The 21,435-nt window shown below is 42.7% G+C and overlaps 1 pseudogene; it reads left to right on the top strand.

The window, feature by feature from the left end:
* Positions 1–14,732: 14,732 nt before the first annotated feature.
* Positions 14,733–21,076, top strand: LOC112900494 (annotated as a pseudogene).
* The last annotated feature ends 359 nt before the right edge of the window (positions 21,077–21,435 follow it).

Below are 21,435 nucleotides of genomic sequence, written 5' to 3'. Positions count from 1 at the left end.
TTTTTAGTCATGGACAACTCTATGTTGCTATATCACGCGTAACATCTAGAAATGGGCTTAAGTTTTTAATTGATGATGATACGGATCAAAGTTACAGTGTCACCTTGAACATTGTCTACAAGGAGATTCTGCGGTCACTGTGGTAATTTTCAACTCTATGCATCGCACAAATCATCTCTCTGTATATGTTTCATGTCTATCAGAACATTGCATGCTTTTAACATGTTTTGGTTAAAATCTAATTTGGCAATATGCTCCGCTAATTTTAGATGTATTACATCTAAAAGGTGTCCTTGAATTTGTTTATTCCTTCCCCCCTCCATGATTATACAAACTGCAGATGGAGTACAACTTGTTATCACAGATCAACCCAACCAGGCATAACTGGCGTATCAAGGTTAGAATCACTAGGATGTGGCAGGTATCTGGGACTTCAAAGGGGAAAGATTTTTCCTCCTTAGAACTTGTCCTAATTGATGAAGAGGTACGTCACATAACACATCTACTTTTTTTCTCAACATAGCTGGCCTTGTCATCTTTACTCCGTCATTATTCTGCAGGGCCAAGGAATTACGGCTTCCATTGGACAGAAAGACCTGAACAAATTTTCCAAGTCTATAGTGGAGGGACATCGTTATTATATAAGGAATTTCCAAGTCAGTAAGCAAGAAAGAAAGTTCAAAGCTATACCCAGTACATATACCAACTTCTTCACTTCGTGGACTATTATTGAAGAAATATGTTCTGAGGTGTCGGTCAATCTTCCCCGCTACATTTTTAACTTTGTGGACTATGACGATCTAGATCATAGAGCAAGACATGGACAAGGTTTAATAGGTATGCATCCTCCTGATTTTATAAAATATAAGTTGTGAAACTTAAATTCTTAATCAGTGAAGACATAGAATAGTATATATTACAATAATTGACAATATAGCTTTTCAACAGATATCATTGGGCAACTTACAGCCGTGCACCCAGTTGTGCATTCTAGCAGTTTGAATGGCCCATCTGCAAGGCGTGAATTAGAACTGCGTGACTTAAGGTTTAGTTTCTTCTATTAATTATTTAAATTGTTATTTAGAAATATTTTTGCAAATAGGTTATCACAATAAGTTGTATTTGTGATTTCCAGTGACCGGCTTTTATCAGTGACTTTATGGGGTGAGCACGCAACATCTTTTGTGTGACGACCCAAAACACTTAAGCATGATTAAAAAGTTAACCACACCATCATGAGCATCATCCAAGCACAATCAAGCATCATGTGCATGTTGTGGAATTAGTGAACTTAATTTTCTTGTCTTGTTTGAGTGAAGGTTGTGAAGAAAGTTCCAATTTTGTTAAGTAGATATGCTCCTAAACATTTTATTCAAATACTAGAATTCAAATGGTGAATTGTCAACATTATCCCGAGCCATAAAATTCTTGGAAACTTTGAAAACCAGCAAGCTTGTTGGAATATTTGTGACCAAACTTTAATAGCTTTTTTTCAGTATTTGTTGTTGCATTGTGTTCTTGGTAGTGTGATCTAGATATAGTAAAGTTTTGGCGATTTTTGGAGCCCAGGAAGTAGCAGTTTTGGACTTTAGAAGTTGGGCATTGTTTTTCGGGTGATTTTTCCCTGCCGGCCCCACCTGTCAGCCTCACACCGCGCCCTCCCCACGTGCCCGGGCCCACGCGTTAGCCCCTCCCTCCATCTTCCTCGCGCGTCCGCGCCCGCCCGTTGGCCGGCCGCGTGGCGGGCGTTGCTTCGGCGTCCGCTGGTTGGCCAGCGTGGCCTCGAGCGGGAATCACCCCGCGCCCGCCCGCTCTCCCCTCTCCTCTCTCGTTCGAACGCGTTGCTTCTTCTTCCCAGCCAAACCCTAGCTCTCCTCCACCCGCCGCGTCCTCTTCCCTCAACCTGCCGGCCGCTGCAATACGCCGCCGTTGGTGAGCCCCCGTTCGATCCCGCGCGTGTACACCGCCCCCTCCTCCTCCGCAACCAGTCCCAACCCTCCGCCGTCTCTCTCCCCGCCCGCAACCGCTTCCCGGCACGCGCTTCCCTCGCCGCCGCCGCTCCTCGCCACGCTGCCGCTCGCCGCCTCGCTCCGCCCGTCGGTGCGGCGGGTGAGCTTCCCCGTCGCACCTCGCCGCTTGTGCGCACGCGCCTCCGCCGCGTTCGCGCCCCGGGTCGTGCCACGTGCGCGCACGCGTTCGCGCACGGGCCGTGTCGCGGGCATGCGCTGGCCGCGCCTGTGGCGAGTCAAGGCTGCGGCTAGCCTTGACGCCACCTGTGGTGGGGCTGGCAGCCTGGGCCCGCCTGTCGGCGCCTAGGAGCGCTAGATCCAGGTGGATCTAGCGTTTGCAGCCCGTTTCCCTTTAATTAAATTAGGCTGTGATCTTGTAAGATGCATAGAAAATGTTCTAGGTCTCCAAAAATTGTGAAATTAGACTCCTTTGATTCCTCTGCAATAGATCAACATAGGAAAGTTAAGTTTGGACATGTTTAAGCACTGTACGATTAGTTATATTATATTCTTTCTAAACCAAGTTAAATGCTTATCTTGCTGTGTAATGCTCCAAAAATGCCAAATTAAATCTTGTTAGGTTCCTTGTGAAATGCTCTATCTAATGGTGCAACTTGTCTATATAACCCTAGGATGTTTGGTAGGGTTTAATGTGTTTAATTGTTTTCTGCCCTGTAAGCTTATTAATTTCATAACTTTAGTTTGAAAATTTATAAAATGGAAAAACTACTTCTGTTACCTTTGTTATCATGTCTTTTGTCTCTGGTAATTCTTTAAGGATTTATGAAAATGCTTTGAGTATCTTTTAAGATTTAACTTGATTCTAGTAGTTGAAAATTGTAAATAACATAAGTAATTCCAGAAAGATAATTTTGCTGCAAATTCAAATCTCATGAGTTCCTTTTGAGATTCCCTATGTGCATAATTTAAATCATAATTTATGCTTGTTAAGTACCTTGTTGAGCAAATTTCGCTTATTGGTCCCTAGGATTAAAAGTTAGTAATCGAGCTTTGTTGTGCTATTGTTGTATTGCTGCCTTGTTTGGGGTGATATTTTTCTTCTATTGCCATGTCATAGCATGTCATCTCATTTTTATATCATTGGCATCATCCTAATGCACACATCTCATTCATGCATTATAGTGACCGAGATACCGGAGGACGAACTCGTTAAGCCCGCCGAGACTGTCGAGGCCGAGCTGGGAGCCGAGTTTGTTGTTGAACAAGAAGAATACCAAGGCAAGCAGCCAAGCATGATCCCTTGACCCGCTTAACTTGTTTAGAATTAGTTATTTCACTTGGGTATATATGTTTATGCTATATGTTTATCTATTGCATCGTCAATCCTAATTTCATGCTATGACTTTGGTAGACGACTTTGGTAGTGTCGGAGCCACCGGCCACCTCAATGGCAGTGGAGTAACAGTGGAGCCATTGTTGGGGGGCCTGCTTACCATCATACTTGGTGATGCCGATTGGCTTGAAACCCTTCGGGTACTTGTAGCTGTTGAATCTCGTAGTGAATGCAGGAAAACTATCGCTGCAGTCAGCATCGTCCCGCTCAGCTACCTCATGTTCCCGTCGCCTCGAGTCGATGACTGTCCGGACGTCGTGCCCCTCATTGATCTTCTGGCGAAGGTCCGGTTGTTGACGTGGGCGGTTGGGCTGCCTCAAGTTGTTCGTCGGGGGTGGCTGCCGCCTCCCTCCGGTGACCTGACTCCCACCCGCACCATCATTGTTATTGCTGCGTTGGGGTCGCGGGCGATCGCCTGTTGTTCGACTTGGGGCCTGGCTCCGGCTGTCTCCGACGCGCTCGTCCCCGACGAGTGATGCCGGGGCCTACTGGTCCAGCTGGATCCATGCCCGTTGGGCGTAGCGGAGCGCTTGTTGAACGTTGGGATCGTTACTTCGCTCGAGTAGCGCTGTTACCCGAGCGATGTTGGCCACAAGAGTCCTGAAGCCTCGTTCATCTACGGCGGTGAATTCAGCATCGAGTTCGCGCTGTGCAGAACGTATGCGCTCGTTGGCCCGCCTTCTACGAACCGCACGAGCTCTATTCCTGACACGCCGCGCGTCACGCTTGGCGTCGTTCTCGTCGACAGCATCGGCAGTGTCTTCGTCTTCTGTTATCCCGTCAAGTGCGCCGATGGGGATGAGGGCATCGTCGTCCCCCTCCTCCGCCATCAGCACCTGGCGGGTTGCGAGTTCTTCAGAGGAGGTTTTGACTAGTTCAGTCGAGCCCTCAGTGATGGTAGCCAACGCCCTGCCCTCCTGAAAAGGCAAAGGTTCAAGGTGGGCTACCAAGCGGTCTTCATGTCCGAGTAGATCGGACAGATCCATCCCCTTCCAATGAACGATTCGTCCTTCGGAGGTGGTGGTGATCATCAGCCCACAAGTGGCCAGGTGATCCTCAGCCCCCCGACATGCGGTGGCATCGGAACCCCCAGCATGGAGCAGACAGTCCAAGTCCTTCTCCAATGCGGAGAAAGGAATAGTAGTGATAGACTCTGCCTCGGTTTCCCTGGCAGAATCAAAAAACGGCAACTCGCCGAGATTGTTGATGAAATTGTCGAGTCCTGGGCGGATGTCTTCGGCTTGATGGCGTCGTCGACGACGTGCCGACGAAAACCGCCCACGCTGTTGGCGACGCAGACCCATGAGCCAAAAATGAACGTCATGCCCTCAGGGAGCACGGGACTGAGGAACTTGAAAAGAACCATCGAGTTCTCCAGGGGATCTCTGATGCGCTCCCCTACCTGGCGTGCCAGCTGTCGGGTTTTATCCGGCTGCCCACCGAGGGGTATACCCAAGGTGGTAGGTTTTGGGTTGGGATGCGCTGAGATCAGAAACTTGAAGGTGCAGACAATACAAGATTTAGACAGGTTCAGGCCGCAATATGCGTAATGCTCTACGTCCTGTATGATGGTTTGTATTGCCTTGATGTTGATCTGGTGATCTTGGTTTTGAGGGGGTCCCTGCCCGCACTTATATATCCCGGGGGATAGGGTTACATGAATCCTAGCCTGATACTAGCTTAGGAATCGTACTCAAGTACAACTCGAGTAGTTTCCTTCTGTATCGACTAGTTCTACTTCGCATGCGGGTATAATATAATATAAATAAGGTTCAGGACACGTCCTATCCCCTAGCCCAATACGGACTCCTTGATGTACACAGCCCCGTGGCCCCGGGTCTGACAATATGAGATGGCACAAAGAGGGAATTCGTAATAATACAGGATGCATGAATCATCCATCTGATGGTACAGCTTGGAAGGCCCTCAATCATTATGATCCAAGTTTTGCAAGAGACCCTTGGAATGTGCATGTTGGGTTGGCCACTTATGGCTTCACTCCCTTTAACTCAAATGCTGCCCCATACTCATGTTGGCCAGTGATTACAATTTCATACAATCTTCCACCATCATTATGCATGAAGGATGAGTATGTGTTCTTGACTCTCATTATACCAGGATCTGACAATCCCAATAAGCGTTTGGACATGTTCATGCAACCATTGATTGATGGGCTGCATGACTTGTGAAATGGAGTTAGGACATATGACAGCAGTAGGAAGGAATACTTCAATATGTGGGTAGCATTTTTTTGGTCTATTCATGATTTTCCTGCATATGGAATGTTCTCGAGATGGAGCACGCACAGTTGTCAATGTTGTCCGGTATGCATGGGTGATACATATGCTTTCGTTTGAAATATGGTGGCAAATTCTACTTTTTTGATTGTCACCATCGGTTCTTGTCTCATGATCACCCGTTCAAGAGTCAAAGAGATATCTTTTGCAAGGACACAATCGTTACTAAGGTTTTTCGCTCAGCAACGGCAGCTTCAGGTACTATGCAAGTTTGATATTTTTCAAGTCGTTGTGCACTTTTCATTGGTATAAGATACTTGATCTATTATCGGTTTTTTAGGAAATGTTAGCGGCTACCCTTGGATCACAATTTAATTTGCCGCCTCTTCTTCGCCTCCTCCACCACCGCCGACTTTTGTACCTTACATGCATGTACCATCTCCACAAGTGGTAATTCTTTCGTGTAACTAGCAATGCTCAAATTTTCTTATATATATGTACTATATACATTTAATAGGGTTCGACGAGTAGTCATCCTCGAGGAGTTTCTGGCAGTCCGTCTACGCCACCATCGACAGCGCATAATATTTCTAGAGGTGATGGTGGCAGCGGACATAATATTACCCCTCGTTGATTTGTGCTTTTAGGTTTGGTTGACATATATATGTCATTTAGACTATGGATTTCATGATTGCACTTATGGAATGTATTTCATGATTGTGTGATGATGTATGAATGCTGTGGTATGCTGTGCTTATGGATGACTATTTTTATGTTAATTAACTGCTATTTGTAATTCTGGAAAACTAGTATGCAGCAGCTGTTTTTTAGCAGGCGCTCAATATTTTCGTCGGCTAGGGAAGCCGACAAAACTAACTACGATTATTTTCGTCGGTCTTCGAGGCCGACGAAACAAACTATATCTTTTTCATCGGCTGTGCTGGCTGACGAAAATATAATATATATTTTCGCCGGCTGTCTTGGCCGAGGAAAATAAATGTATTTTCGTCGGTTGCCGAGGAAAATTCGTTCATTTTCATCGATTTTATTCCGTCGGCCTATTTTCGTTGGCCGACCAACGAATATATATATTTTTGATGGTTTTCTGGCTTTTTTCGACGGTTTCTGGCCGATGAAATTAAGCTATTTTCTTGTATTGTAAAAGGCACGTATTAGAGTAATCCCTCTAACGAGTCATAGACAATATTGGTTTTATTTGAGAAAATAAGCCTGATATTTTACCAGCCGAATGCTACGGAAAAGCTTCCTTTGAAGGTCAGCACGCCCTGTAATCAGTAGTTGTTACTGTTAGAAAAGTTTTCTTTCAGGTAAGGGATAAATCAAGAAAGAATGAAAGATATTACGTTTCGAAAGAACGCTACTAACAATGGCTTCTACGAGGCCAATGTTATCAAATTTCTTTAATCTAGTGGGAAACATCGGGTAATTGTCCCACATGCCATACCCACCATTCCCACTAGGGTAAAGACTGTCACTTGTTTGCCAAGTATCTTCCAGCATGTCATTATAGTCTTGGAACCTGGGAGCACACACAACTCGTATGAAGCAATCATATAATCACCAAACTAAGAAAAACAAAATATCACCAAGATCGAGGAGGTGGAGGGTACTCTTCTGGAACAAGAACCCTTGGGTAAAGAAGCCCCATAGGAGGAACCTATTTTATCACAATTTACCGTAATTTAAATTTCATATATGTTACAAACATATAATTCATACAAGAGAAACACCTGCAGAATTTTGCCTACAATTGTTCAACACCCTTTTCAAGGAGATGGAAAAATGCTGGAATATCAATTGCAATAATTAAATAAGCAGTTTAAATGGATAAATCCAGTTTGTGTGTGCACACTTCTGCGTGCATGAGAGAGAACTTATCTACAGTTCTACACATGCCAGGCATGAGCACAATGTTCACTTCTTTAAGACAATGCATTCTGAAAAAAGACATAATCTTGTGTGTTGTTTTAAAAGACAGCAGCAGCAAGGAAATAAAGGGGAAGACCAAAAGATTGTGTACGTGTTCAAGGAATTACATTAAGAGCTGATAGTCCTGTCTTCTGATGACCAGCAGATCTTTTGGTATTGATGTGTGTGTGCCCTCATCAATGTGTATCTAGGTACCCTAATGAGATAAGTTCATGCTCTCTATATAGGTACGCTGATGTTTCATGGAGGATACCCCTGCTAGCAATACGAGGAAGAGGTTAAGTGAAAAGGGACTAGCCTTGGAGCCAGGTGTCTTGACATTTCCTCCCCCCTTGAAGTTGCATTGTATACTTACTAGGTGCTTGTATGCGACTGATTTGCTACTATAGCTGCAGGTTGTGTTGCACCATCTACTGGGGATAGTATACGTGAGAGGCAAGAGCGTCGGAGATCTATAATAAAAACAAAAAAGGAGGTAATATTTATATATGTATATTACTTTTAAAAAGGAGTAGTTGGGACTTAAGAATTATGCGGCTCTAGATTATCCTAGATTAGTCCATGACAAGTGTGTAAGCTGAGTGGCCAAATTAATTTGCAACTATTATTGTAGGTGGGGTTACAATTTCTATGAGGGGAACCTTAGAGGAGACACAAGACCCCGATAAGTCTCGAATAGGGGCAAAGAAAGCAGGTAAGTATTGCTGTATGTGCATATTTCAAAAAGAAAATTAAATCAGGATGAGTTATAGGTTGTAGGAGACCCCATGATACCGCTCTCCAAAAAAAACACGTCTTTCACTTGTTCATTGTTAATTTATTTTCGATATTATAGCCATTCCTGACGAGATATCATACTACGGGCCACCCGTGCACGAGTGCCAGCACTGTGGTGCACAGTTTTGGTATCAGGAACGTGTGATGAGATCATATTCAGGTGAAGGAGGTCGTGTCCGTTTTCATCTTTGTTGTAGAGGAGGTAAGGTCCAGTTGCCTCTTCTAAAAGATCCTCCTCCATTTCTAGCTAAGTTGTTGAATCCAAATGGTGATATTTTATCTAGGTACTTTCTTAAATCCATACGTTCATACAATTCCATGTTTGTTTTTACATCAGTGGGAGTTAAAATTGACATGAGTATAAACAAGGGCCCCGGACCATATGTATTTAAAATTAATGGCCAGGTTCATCATCGAATTGGATCTTTGCTATCAGAAGAGGGTAAGCCCCCGGTTTATGCACAACTTTATATTGTTAATACTGAAAATGAGGTTGAAAATCGAATATCAATTTTTGATAGAGATAGGGATTGTGATAGTGGAAATGAGGTTGATAGTGTAGTTGTTGAGGGTTTAGTGAGGATGTTTGATGAAACAAACGAACTGGTAAACTCATTTAGGGTGGCTAGGGACATGTTGGCTCAGAGCAATTGCCAGCCCTTGCACCTTAGGCTGTTATTGCATGATAGGTCCAAGGCTGCACCTCAGTACAGTGCACCAACAGGGTCCGAGACAGCTGCTTTGATAGTTGGTGATTTTTCAGAGGAAAAGAAGAGCCCTGATATAATAATTCAGGATAGAGGTGGTGGGCTTAGAAGAATTAGCAACCTTCATTCCAATTATATGGCTTTGCAATACCCAATTCTTTTTCCCTATGGTGAAGAAGGCTTCAAACTAGGGATCAAATATAGCCAGTCGGGAATCTTGCCGGTTAGAGCTAGAGCTGAGGTTACCATGCTGGAATATTATGCTTTCTGGTTACAACAACGTAGATGCGAGGAAACTACATTGATATGTGGTGATTGATTATTCCAGCAGTACATAGTTGACACGTTTGCATCCGTGGAGGAAAATAGGGTTAGGTTTATCATTAAAAACAATAAGAACCTAAGGTCTGTGATTTACCAAGGTATACATGATGCACTGCACAAGGGTGATTTTGATGGAAACAATGTTGGTAAGAAAGTTATATTGCCCACGAGCTTTACTAGGAGTAAAAGATATATGGTACAGAACTATCAGGATGCAATGGCGATTTGTAGGTTCTATGGACCTCCAGACCTGTTCATCACTTTCACTTGTAATCCAAAATGGCAGGAAATAGCTGATGCTCTTGATTTTATTCCAGGACAGAAACCTAGCGCTAGACCTGACATAGTTAGTCGCGTTTTCAAATTGAAGGTTGAAGAGCTTGTTTCCGTGCAGAAGAAGGGTACTTATTTTGGGAAGGCAAAAGCAGGTATATATGATTACCGCATTTTGATCCCGTCCACTACTCAATAATAATGTTTTTTCTTAATTTACAGATCTTAAGTACAAACCAACCTACTAGCATTTTTTGGTGGTTTGCAACTGTACTTTGCTTGGTCAAGTTGGAAGCTAGCAGCATGCATGCAGGAAATAGTTACCCACCCTGAGGATGCATAAATCCATGAGGCTAGCTAGCAGCGTGCATGCAGTGAGTAGGTCACTATGCGTTGCCAGAATTGCTGCTATTCTTTGGCGTGGAGGGCATCCTTGATAAAAGCTAGCAGTATGCATGCCAGAAGTAGGTCCATCAGTGTAAATGCATGCTGCCAAACCTGCTATCCCTTCTGCCCGATGTTGCATGCATGCTGCAAGGAAACAGTAGCACATCTTTTTGCTATACCATCTCCTAGGTGCATGCCATGTGCCCTTATTACCCTGCCTCTCCACGCATATATTACTATAAGTAGAAAACTTAGAAACTAATGCATAGTACTAGCAACACCTAAATGCTGCACATTAGAATTAACTTATATACAACTATTACCGAGTTTTTTCATTCCACAAATATAATGTTTACTGATGCTTTACGTCCTTATTATTGTTTTTTTTCTATTTCATTACTCTACACCGTTGAGTTCCAAAAGCGCGGTTCGCCCCATATTCATATTTTGGTTTGGCTTGAAGGTAATACCAAAGACCCACCCCCTTCATTTATTGACTCCATAATTAGTGCAGAGATACCTGATAGAGTTTCAGATCCTTTGGGTTATAGTCTTGTAGATGAATTCATGGTGCATGGTCCTTGTGGGGAGCTTAACAAAAAATGTCCATGTATGCAGAATAATAAGTGCTCAAAATTATTCCCTAAAGCATACCAACAAAACACAGTCGTTGGCGAGGATGGCTTTGTGCAGTATAGGCGTTCCGAGTCCGGTCATTCTGTCGAGTGGTATGGGGTTAAACTTGACAGCAGATGGGTTATTCCGTATAACTTATTTTTGTTGAAGAGATTTACGGCTCATATAAATGTGGAATGGTGCAACCAAACCCATCTAATCAAGTATTTGTTTAAGTACATCACTAAGGGGCCAGATCGTGGTAGAGCTGTGATCGAGAGCTTTGACACTAACATGCCTAGGAACGATTCACATTAGGACCCTAGTGGTAGTGATGTCAGTACCGAACCAGTAGGTGTTCAAAGAAAGACTGATGAAGTTGATGAGGTTCGTGAGTACATTGTCGTTATTTATCTTCACATGAGGCTATCTGGCGCATATTTGAGTTTTATACACTATAGGACACCAGCAGTGGAGAGGTTAGCTGTACACCTGCCTTTGATGAACAACCTTGTGTACCCAGCTAAGCGGCCGTTAGTTGATATTGTAGATGACCCTCGTTCCACACAAACAACATTGACTGAGCGAGTGGTTCACTGCTAATACGATGTTCCCATCTGCCCGAGATTTGACATATATAGAATTTCCAACGAGATGGGTTTGGAACAATAAGAATAGAGCTTGACATCCCCGAAAAGGATTAAAAAAATTGGGAGGGCAATCTATATAAATCCTAGCTGTGGTGAGGTTTATTACCTCCGTATGCTCCTAAATGTTGCCAAGGGTGCTACATCTTATGAGGACCTTCGAACTATTGGTGGTATTTTGCACCCGACATTTAAAGATGCAAGTCAGGCACTTGGCCTTCTTGGAGATGACAACGAGTGGCGTGAGGCTCTTAGGGAAGCATCTTTCTGGGGATCAGCTGCTCAGATGCGCCAACTCCTTGTTACCATAATTCTTTTTTCTCTGTTTGTGATGCAGCTTCTCTATTTACTGAGTTCTATACATATTTCACTGATGATATACATCATAAAGTTCAGAGAATGATACAAATGCCATTTTATGGTCCCTGAACAGCATCTATAAACAATGTCCTGGTAGAGCTTGATAATTTATTCAGTAAGAATGGTGCGTCAATGGCTGACTATGGTTTACCAAGGTGAAGAATGATTCTGCATGATAGCCTTGTGAGCCAGTTAAATTTGGAGCAGAAACAAATATATGATGTTGTCCTACAATCAGTTTATGAAAGGACCCACTACCGGAAAAAAGATCTTTGCCGAGTGTTAAGTATTTTGCCGAGTGTTTTTTTCGGACACTCGGCAAAGAGCATCTTTGCCGAGTGCCGAAAACAACACTCGGCAAAGACGTCTTTGCCGAGTGCCTTTTTCAGACACTCGGCAAAGAGCTTCTTTGCCGAGTGCCTTTTTCAGGCACTCGGCAAAGATAATTTTCAAATCATATTTTGAAGTAGTAAATTAATTCAAATAAAAATATTTTCAACTACAAAGTTGTATAACTCGTAAAGATGCACAATTCTTGTTTTGGACATTTCTTCATTTGATTAAATAAATATAAATTTGTTCACAAAACATATATATCTCTGTCGTAGTTTATGAAACTATAAGAGAGAGATATAAGATTTATGAACAATATTAGAATTATCATGTCAGATGAAGAAATGACAAAACAACCAAAATAAACTTTATAGATCTTGAGAAGTTATAAGATTTTACAGTTGGCAACATTTTAATTTGAAGTCATCTTGTCAACAAAAACTACATCTGAATATAGAAAATTTAAAAATCGAATTTTGCAAATGATCTTGAATGGAAAAACCATCAAAATTAAAGTTGTAGATCTCAAAAAGTTATGAAAGTTTGTAGTTGATAACTTTTTGATTTGAAGTCATTGTGTCATATTAAAATACGTTTGAAGTTTTCAAATTTGAAATTCAAATTTTGTAAACGATCTCGGATGAAGAAACTACCAAAATAAAAGTTGTAGATCTCGAAAAGTTATGCCACTTTGTAGTTAACAACTTTTTCATTTGAATTTAGTTACTATCTCAAACAAACAATTTACACTCGGTTAATTATAATATGTGGAGAATAAAAACATAATGTTGATAGACGTGGTTCAATGTGCAGTGGTAGAGGGAGTTGTTTGTGTGCAGGAGGTCATAAGTTCGAATCCTATCATCGACAACTTATGGAAAATTGCTGAAAAAATATGCAACCCATTAGATGGGTCACTAGCTGGCTGTGCATGCCTCCCCTAATAAATTTTTTTTCCTATTTCATCTTTTGGATTTTTTTTCCGATTTACATTTTGCCGAGTGCTTCTCTTTGCCGAGTGCTTTTTGGCACTCGGCAAAGCCTTTGCCGAGTGCCCGACAAAAGGCACTCGGCAAAGACGTCTTTGCCGACGAAATCTTTGCCGAGTACCCTTTGCCGAGTGTTACACTCGGCAAAGCCCCTGAATCCGGTAGTGACTGGCCAATGCTTCTTTGTTTATGGCTATGGTGGCACTGGGAAAACATTTCTTTGGAATGCGATTATTTTACGCCGATGGTCTGAAAAACTTATTGTCCTTGCAGTAGCCTCTTCTGGGGTTGCTGCGCTGTTGCTCCCAGGAGGGCGTACTGCACATTCTCGATTTAAAATTCCTATAACTTGATGAGTCATCATTTTGCGAAATAAAAAGGGGGTCATTCCTTGCTGATTTAATAGTGCAGTGCTCTTTGATAATATGGAATGAGGCCCCGATGACTCATCGTCATAGTTTTGAATCATTAGACCGTAGTATGTGTGACATTCTTGGTGGAGTGGGCTCTTCCAGTTTTCACAAGCTTTTTGGTGGCAAAACAGTGTTACTTGGTGGCGATTTTCGCCGGGTATTACCTGTGGTTGAGGGTGGGAGTAGGTTAGACACGATAGATGCGTCCATTACTAACTCCTACATTTGGAAGCATGTTAAGCTTGTAAGGCTTACAATAAACATGCGCCTGCTTGCCATGGCAGGTAGTGGTTTACCTACTGAATAGGTGAAAGAATTTAATGACTGGGTGTTGAGAATTGGAGATGACACTGCAAAAGATGCTGTAGATAGTGATGATGGGGACTCTGAGTTGGTAGAGATAACACATGACATCTTAATTCCAAGGTTGGATTCAGCCACTCATGATATAATAAGATTTGCATACCCAAGCTTAGAGACATCATACTCTGATCCAACCTATTTATGGGAAAGAGCTATCATTACTCCAAAAACTGACACCATTGACAAAATTAATACCCATGTCCTTTCTTTAATACCAGGTCATGAAAAGGTATATCTTAGCTCAGATACCTTGGTTGAATCCTCAAAGGAATATGGTAATTTAGACTTGCTTTATCCAGTTGAATTCCTAAATTCTTTACAATTCAAAGGTATTCCTCATCATAAACTTGTGCTCAAGATTGGTGCACCTGTGATGCTTTTGCGCAATTTGAATCAAAGTGCTGGTCTTTGCAATGGTACTCGTCTTATCATAACACAATTAGGTGATCGAGTTTTGGAGGCTCAAATAATAACTGGATCATACATTGGTGACAAGGTGCTACTTCCTCGAATTTCCTTACATGTATCAAGTACTAAATGGCCTTTTGTGCTTAGTAGGCGGTAGTTTCCGGTTCGTCTTTGTTATGCAATGACCATAAATAAAAGTCAAGGACAAACTTTGCAGAATGTTGGTCTATACCTGCCACGCCCATTTTTTTAGTCATGGACAACTCTATGTTGCTATATCACGCGTAACATCTAGAAATGGGCTTAAGTTTTTAATTGATGATGATACGGATCAAAGTTACAGTGTCACCTTGAACATTGTCTACAAGGAGATTCTGCGGTCACTGTGGTAATTTTCAACTCTATGCATCGCACAAATCATCTCTCTGTATATGTTTCATGTCTATCAGAACATTGCATGCTTTTAACATTTTTTGGTTAAAATCTAATTTGGCAATATGCTCCGCTAATTTTAGATGTATTACATCTAAAAGGTGTCCTTGAATTTGTTTATTCCTTCCCCCCTCCATGATTATACAAACTGCAGATGGAGTACAACTTGTTATCACAGATCAACCCAACCAGGCATAACTGGCGTATCAAGGTTAGAATCACTAGGATGTGGCAGGTATCTGGGACTTCAAAGGGGAAAGATTTTTCCTCCTTAGAACTTGTCCTAATTGATGAAGAGGTACGTCACATAACACATCTACTTTTTTTCTCAACATAGCTGACCTTGTCATCTTTACTCCGTCATTATTCTGCAGGGCCAAGGAATTACGGCTTCCATTGGATAGAAAGACCTGAACAAATTTTCCAAGTCTGTAGTGGAGGGACATCGTTATTATATAAGGAATTTCCAAGTCAGTAAGCAAGAAAGAAAGTTCAAAGCTATACCCAGTACATATACCAACTTCTTCACTTCGTGGACTATTATTGAAGAAATATGTTCTGAGGTGTCGGTCAATCTTCCCCGCTACATTTTTAACTTTGTGGACTATGATGATCTAGATCATAGAGCAAGACATGGACAAGGTTTAATAGGTATGCATCCTCCTGATTTTATAAAATATAAGTTGTGAAACTTAAATTCTTAATCAGTGAAGACATAGAATAGTATATATTACAATAATTGACAATATAGCTTTTCAACAGATATCATTGGGCAACTTACAGCCGTGCACCCAGTTGTGCATTCTAGCAGTTTGAATGGCCCATCTGCAAGGCGTGAATTAGAACTGCGTGACTTAAGGTTTAGTTTCTTCTATTAATTATTTAAATTGTTATTTAGAAATATTTTTGCAAATAGGTTATCACAATAAGTTGTATTTGTGATTTCCAGTGACCGGCTTTTATCAGTGACTTTATGGGGTGAGCACGCAACATCTTTTGTGTGACGACCCAAAACACTTAAGCATGATTAAAAAGTTAACCACACCATCATGAGCATCATCCAAGCACAATCAAGCATCATGTGCATGTTGTGGAATTAGTGAACTTAATTTTCTTGTCTTGTTTGAGTGAAGGTTGTGAAGAAAGTTCCAATTTTGTTAAGTAGATATGCTCCTAAACATTTTATTCAAATACTAGAATTCAAATGGTGAATTGTCAACATTATCCCGAGCCATAAAATTCTTGGAAACTTTGAAAACCTGCAAGCTTGTTGGAATATTTGTGACCAAACTTTAATAGCTTTTTTTCAGTATTTGTTGTTGCATTGTGTTCTTGGTAGTGTGATCTAGATATAGTAAAGTTTTGGCGATTTTTGGAGCCTAGGAAGTAGCAGTTTTGGACTTTAGAAGTTGGGCATTGTTTTTCGGGTGATTTTTCCCTGCCGGCCCCACCTGTCAGCCTCACACCGCGCCCTCCCCACATGCCCGGGCCCGCGCGTTAGCCCCTCCCTCCATCTTCCTCGCGCGTCCGCGCCCGCCCGTTGGCCGGCCGCGTGGCTGGCGTTGCTTCGGCGCCCGCTGGTTGGCCAGCGTGGCCTCGAGCGGGAATCACCCCGCGCCCGCCCGCTCTCCCCTCTCCTCTCTCGTTCGAACGCGTTGCTTCTTCTTCCCAGCCAAACCCTAGCTCTCCTCCACCCGCCGCGTCCTCTTCCCTCCACCTGCCGGCCGCTGCAATACGCCGCCGTTGGTGAGCCCCCGTTCGATCCCGCGCGTGTACACCGCCCCCTCCTCCTCCGCAACCAGTCCCAACCCTCCGCCGTCTCTCTCCCCGCCCGCAACCGCTTCCCGGCACGCGCTTCCCTCGCCGCCGCCGCTCCTCGCCACGCCGCCGCTCGCCGCCTCGCTCCGCCCGTCGGTGCGGTGGGTGAGCTTCCCCGTCGCACCTCGCCGCTTGTGCGCGCGCGCCTCCGCCGCGTTCGCGCCCCGGGTCGTGCCACGTGCGCGCACGCGTTCGCGCACGGGCCGTGTCGCGGGCATGCGCTGGCCGCGCCTGTGGCGAGTCAAGGCTACGGCTAGCCTTGACGCCACCTGTGGTGGGGCTGGCAGCCTGGGCCCGCCTGTCGGCGCCAAGGAGCGCTAGATCCAGGTGGATCTAGCGTTTGCAGCCCGTTTCCCTTTAATTAAATTAGGCTGTGATCTTGTAAGATGCATAGAAAATGTTCTAGGTCTCCAAAAATTGTGAAATTAGACTCCTTTGATTCCTCTGCAATAGATCTACATAGGAAAGTTAAGTTTGGACATGTTTAAGCACTGTACAATTAGTTATATTGTATTCTTTCTAAACCAAGTTAAATGCTTATCTTGCTGTGTAATGCTCCAAAAATGCCAAATTAAATCTTGTTAGGTTCCTTGTGAAATGCTCTATCTAATGGTGCAACTTGTCTATATAACCCTAGGCTGTTTTGTAGGGTTTAATGTGTTTAATTTTTTTCTGCCCTGTAAGCTTATTAATTTCATAACTTTAGTTTGAAAATTTATAAAATGGAAAAACTACTTCTGTTACCTTTGCTATCATGTCTTTTGTCTCTGGTAATTCTTTAAGGATTTATGAAAATGCTTTGAGTATCTTTTAAGATTTAACTTGATTCTAGTAGTTGAAAATTGTAAATAACATAAGTAATTCCAGAAAGATAATTTTGCTGCAAATTCAAATCTCATGAGTTCCTTTTGAGATTCCCTATGTGCATAATTTAAATCATAGTTATGCTTGTTAAGTACCTTGTTGAGCAAATTTCGCTTATTGGTCCCTAGGATTAAAAGTTAGTAATCGAGCTTTGTTGTGCTATTGTTGTATTGCTGCCTTGTTTGGGGTGATATTTTTCTTCTATTGCCATGTCATAGCATGTCATCTCATTTTTATATCATTGGCATCATCCTAATGCACACATCTCATTCATGCATTATAGTGACCGAGATACCGGAGGACGAACTCGTTAAGCCCGCCGAGACTGTCGAGGCCGAGCTGGGAGCCGAGTTTGTTGTTGAACAAGAAGAATACCAAGGCAAGCAGCCAAGCATGATCCCTTGACCCGCTTAACTTGTTTAGAATTAGTTATTTCACTTGGGTATATATGTTTATGCTATATGTTTATCTATTGCATCGTCAATCCTAATTTCATGCTATGACTTCCCTTGCTTTTACTTTCATGTCCTTGACATGGGTAGTTAACACCTAATTGATCAAGCAAATGCTTAGCCATGCTTAGAGTTGGTCATTAGTTTGCAAGAAACATTGGAATAGGGTCACCTTGCCCACTACACCACTTTTAGCTATTTCCGCGCTTGTTCGGTTGAAATGTTGGAAGTTCGGAAGGGTTTAGTTGGGAAGTTATGTCATGATTCGAGCGGAAGGTAGGGCCTAGAGAAAGGAGTCTCGGAGGCATAGTCCGCTTGAATTGGTTAAGGACCGTCCGTGGATGACCTCGGAAATTGAGCACTTATTGTACTACGTGTCAGACCCGGGGTTACGGGGCTGTGTACATAACGTAGTTTAAACAGGGTTAAGAGATAAAACCCCTCTTATCTCTTATTTATGTTATTTTCTACTCATTTGAGTAGGAGATAAAGCTAGTCGGTATAGAAGAAAACTACCCGAGTTATATCCGGGTACGATTCATTAGCTAGTATTGACTAGATCCATGTAACCCTGACCTCCCGGATATATAGGGGGGGGGCAGGGACCCATTCAAAACACAACATCAACAGCTAAGGAAATACAAACCACCATACAGGATGTAGGGTATTACGCGCCTTGCGGCCCGAACCTATCTAAAGTCTTGTGTTCCTTGCACCTTCAAGTTCCTGATCTCGGCGTCTCCTCACCTAAACTTACCACCTGGGGTATACCCCTCGGTGGGCAGCCGGTAAAACACCGACACTACCACATATCCATTCGTGGGGTGGATAAACCGATTACCCTCTAGTTCTAATCTTTGATGCACGATCCTAGATGCGTGGCCAAAGGGCTTTGTAGAGAGGCTTAGGGGTGTCCCCGGTGGACCTAGGTAACTCTCCGCGCAAGTTAGGCGTGATGTTCAACAGTTGAAACTTGTCGGGAAAGGTTGATGCGGGTACCCCCTTGCTCAACGTGATCGGTTGAGTGAGTCGCATGGTCCTTGTGTCGTGTGGGTAAAGAAGTACACCCTTGCAAGGTTATTGAATCAATTCGAATTGCTGCGCTCTTGGTTATGAGCAAGCTCTTTATCCTATGAATTCTTCGTAGAAGTATCAGTTTTGTTTGTTGGGTACGTGTTACCTCTTTTTGATGCATAGTGGCTGGTAGATTTAATTAACTAAAACTTGAGGTCGGTTGGGCAAGTTAAATTAAAATGTTAGGAAGCTAGATGGTGGAATTAGGGAGTTTATGCTTATCTAATATTACTTAACCCTAAAGCCTCTTCTGTGAGCCTTTGTATGCATAATCCTTGGTTATTATTTAATCGCGTAAGTCTTGCGAGTACCTTTGTACACATATTGCTTTATTTACTAAGTTGCAGGTGAGCCAGAAGTGGTGTTTGGCCATTTCTACCCCGCCGATTCCGGCGCGGGTGAGGAGTAGGCCGATGCGGTTTTAATGGTGTCCTTGAGCAAGACGCCATTGATCTATCTTGTTATGTTTTCCGCTGCGCAATCGTTTCGTATTTGGGGATATCATGTAGAATATTAAACTTTATGGTTATGCCCCTCTCTAATGTAACTGTGAGCCCAAGGCTTGTATCTCGTATTGAACCTTTAAATTTCGGATTTGGAACCTTCCTCTATAATACTCTTGTAATGACTAGTTGTTTAATTTGGTGTTAAAACTTGCTCTTTGTGGATCATCGGTGATATATGGGCTTGTGATGGTATGTGTGTATGCATAATCTTGGGTATATGGTGGAGCACATACTGGGACTACCGGATTTGATATTAACTTGTAATAGGTGGGTATTAACTTGTAATGAGCTATCCATTGTTCCCAATGTCTGAATCATACCTTTGGATCTGATCTATTCATGTATTTTTGTTTTAAAACTTGTAGGTGCTCCTAGATGCCAGAGTAATCCTGCAACAAAATGGTATATAAACATTGATATTCCTGAGGTTAATGCTTTCCGTGCTAGGTATATATTGATATCCTGTCGGCCCCCTTTCTTTTGGTTTGGGTAAATTCCACGTACAGATTTGTTTGAATCTTTGTGTTGTCTTCATGAATTTCCTTGCAGTCTACAAGGAAGAGGCTCTGAAGTTCTGCTCCTGCCAGGCGATGGTGACGCTGCAGCAGGTGGTGTTGACGAGGAAAATGCTAATAGAAAGACTGTTTCTGAGCTTTTGTCATTAAATCCCTATGACAGTAATGTATTTCCTGCTCCTTCTGTATAGTTCTAAACATGGTGCCTCGCAGCATAATAATTACCCTTCCTTCCATACCCTGCATTAGGATGTACGCTTTACATGTCACGCAAGTATAAAGGAAATTGATGTCACAAATGGTTGGTGGTATAAAGGTTGCAGTATATGCAAAAAGGGCTTGAAGCCAACTCTCCAAGGTTTTGAATGTACCAACTGTAATGAAACTGAACCGGTGGTTGTCGTTCCCAGGTAAAAATTATTTCAATCCAATGGTGTTGCCCTATCTAGCATTTTCATTCATGATTAAATGTTGTTTTCTCAACCTTTTTTCTGTTACATGCACAGGTACAAGCTAAATTTAGTGATTGAGGATGCCACTGGCCGAACAAAAATATTTATGTTTGGGGGCGTAGCTGAGCAGGTTGTGCGGCGCACTGCTGTTGAACTCGTGGAAGAAAGTTCGTCTAATCAGATTCTACTGCCTGGAGCCCTTCGTGCTCTTGTTGGTCGCAGCTATGTGTTCCAGGTAGTAATTAGTGTGCAAACTTTTAGGACTGGACAACTGTGTTTTCAAGCTAGGAGGGTGTTTATGCCTCCAAGGATACAAAGGGATGGTGCTAATGTCACTCTCAAGAATATTTCCTAAGAAGGATCCTGCTGCCACGGCTAGCACTGGACCATCAAGTACCACTCCTGATAAAGAACCAGATGATGGTCGTTCTCCCAGCTTAACTGCGAATTCCATTGATCCTGGAGATGAAAGCACTCCACCTCCTAACAGTCAAAGCCCCACTCCTGAAAAAAAGTCGTCAACTAAGGGGAAGGAGGCAGTTTCTCCTGGTACTCGTGAGGAACAAGGGTATGAAATTTATCCCCAGAGATAGTTTTGTCATGTTCAGCATAAGGTCTAGGGTTTAGAAGAATTCTAATTGGATCCTTACCATGCAGGAATGTATTAGGCAAACGTTCAAGAACTGCTCGCAAGGAGTTGCTTTATTCGAAGAAAGAGAAGGCACGGTAACTTTGGTTATTTATTTAATGTTGTTAGGAAACTAATACAAGAGAAATCTAATGACCTTCAATACTTTCACGTTGCAGTGAAGAGTGAATCTGCACGTCTGTGATCCATGCTGCCAACTATCATCTACTCCAACTGCTCTTTTCATTAAATAAGTGTTCCATGGCTGGCGTTTTACCTTGTCATGTGCTATGGAGATGAATAATTTGTACCTAGAAGTCTACTCTATCAACTAAATGTTTAGGCCCTAGCATTATGTACAGATCTACTTTAGTAGAACGTTTGCAGTAGGGCCACTGGCTATTGGTTGGATTGGCGGTTTGTTGTCACCTATGTATAAAGCCAGTCCTAGTCAAAGAGTTTTCAGAGCCATTCTCTATCTGTTGTACTGGTTTATTGCTATATAATTACGTGCAAAATAAATTTGAATAAATATCTTGTTATCTTCG

The sequence above is a fragment of the Panicum hallii genome, chromosome 7 (genome assembly GCF_002211085.1).
Source record: "Panicum hallii strain FIL2 chromosome 7, PHallii_v3.1, whole genome shotgun sequence".
In the NCBI taxonomy this organism is placed as follows: Eukaryota; Viridiplantae; Streptophyta; class Magnoliopsida; order Poales; family Poaceae; genus Panicum; species Panicum hallii.
This window is presented reverse-complemented; position numbering and strand designations above follow the sequence as displayed.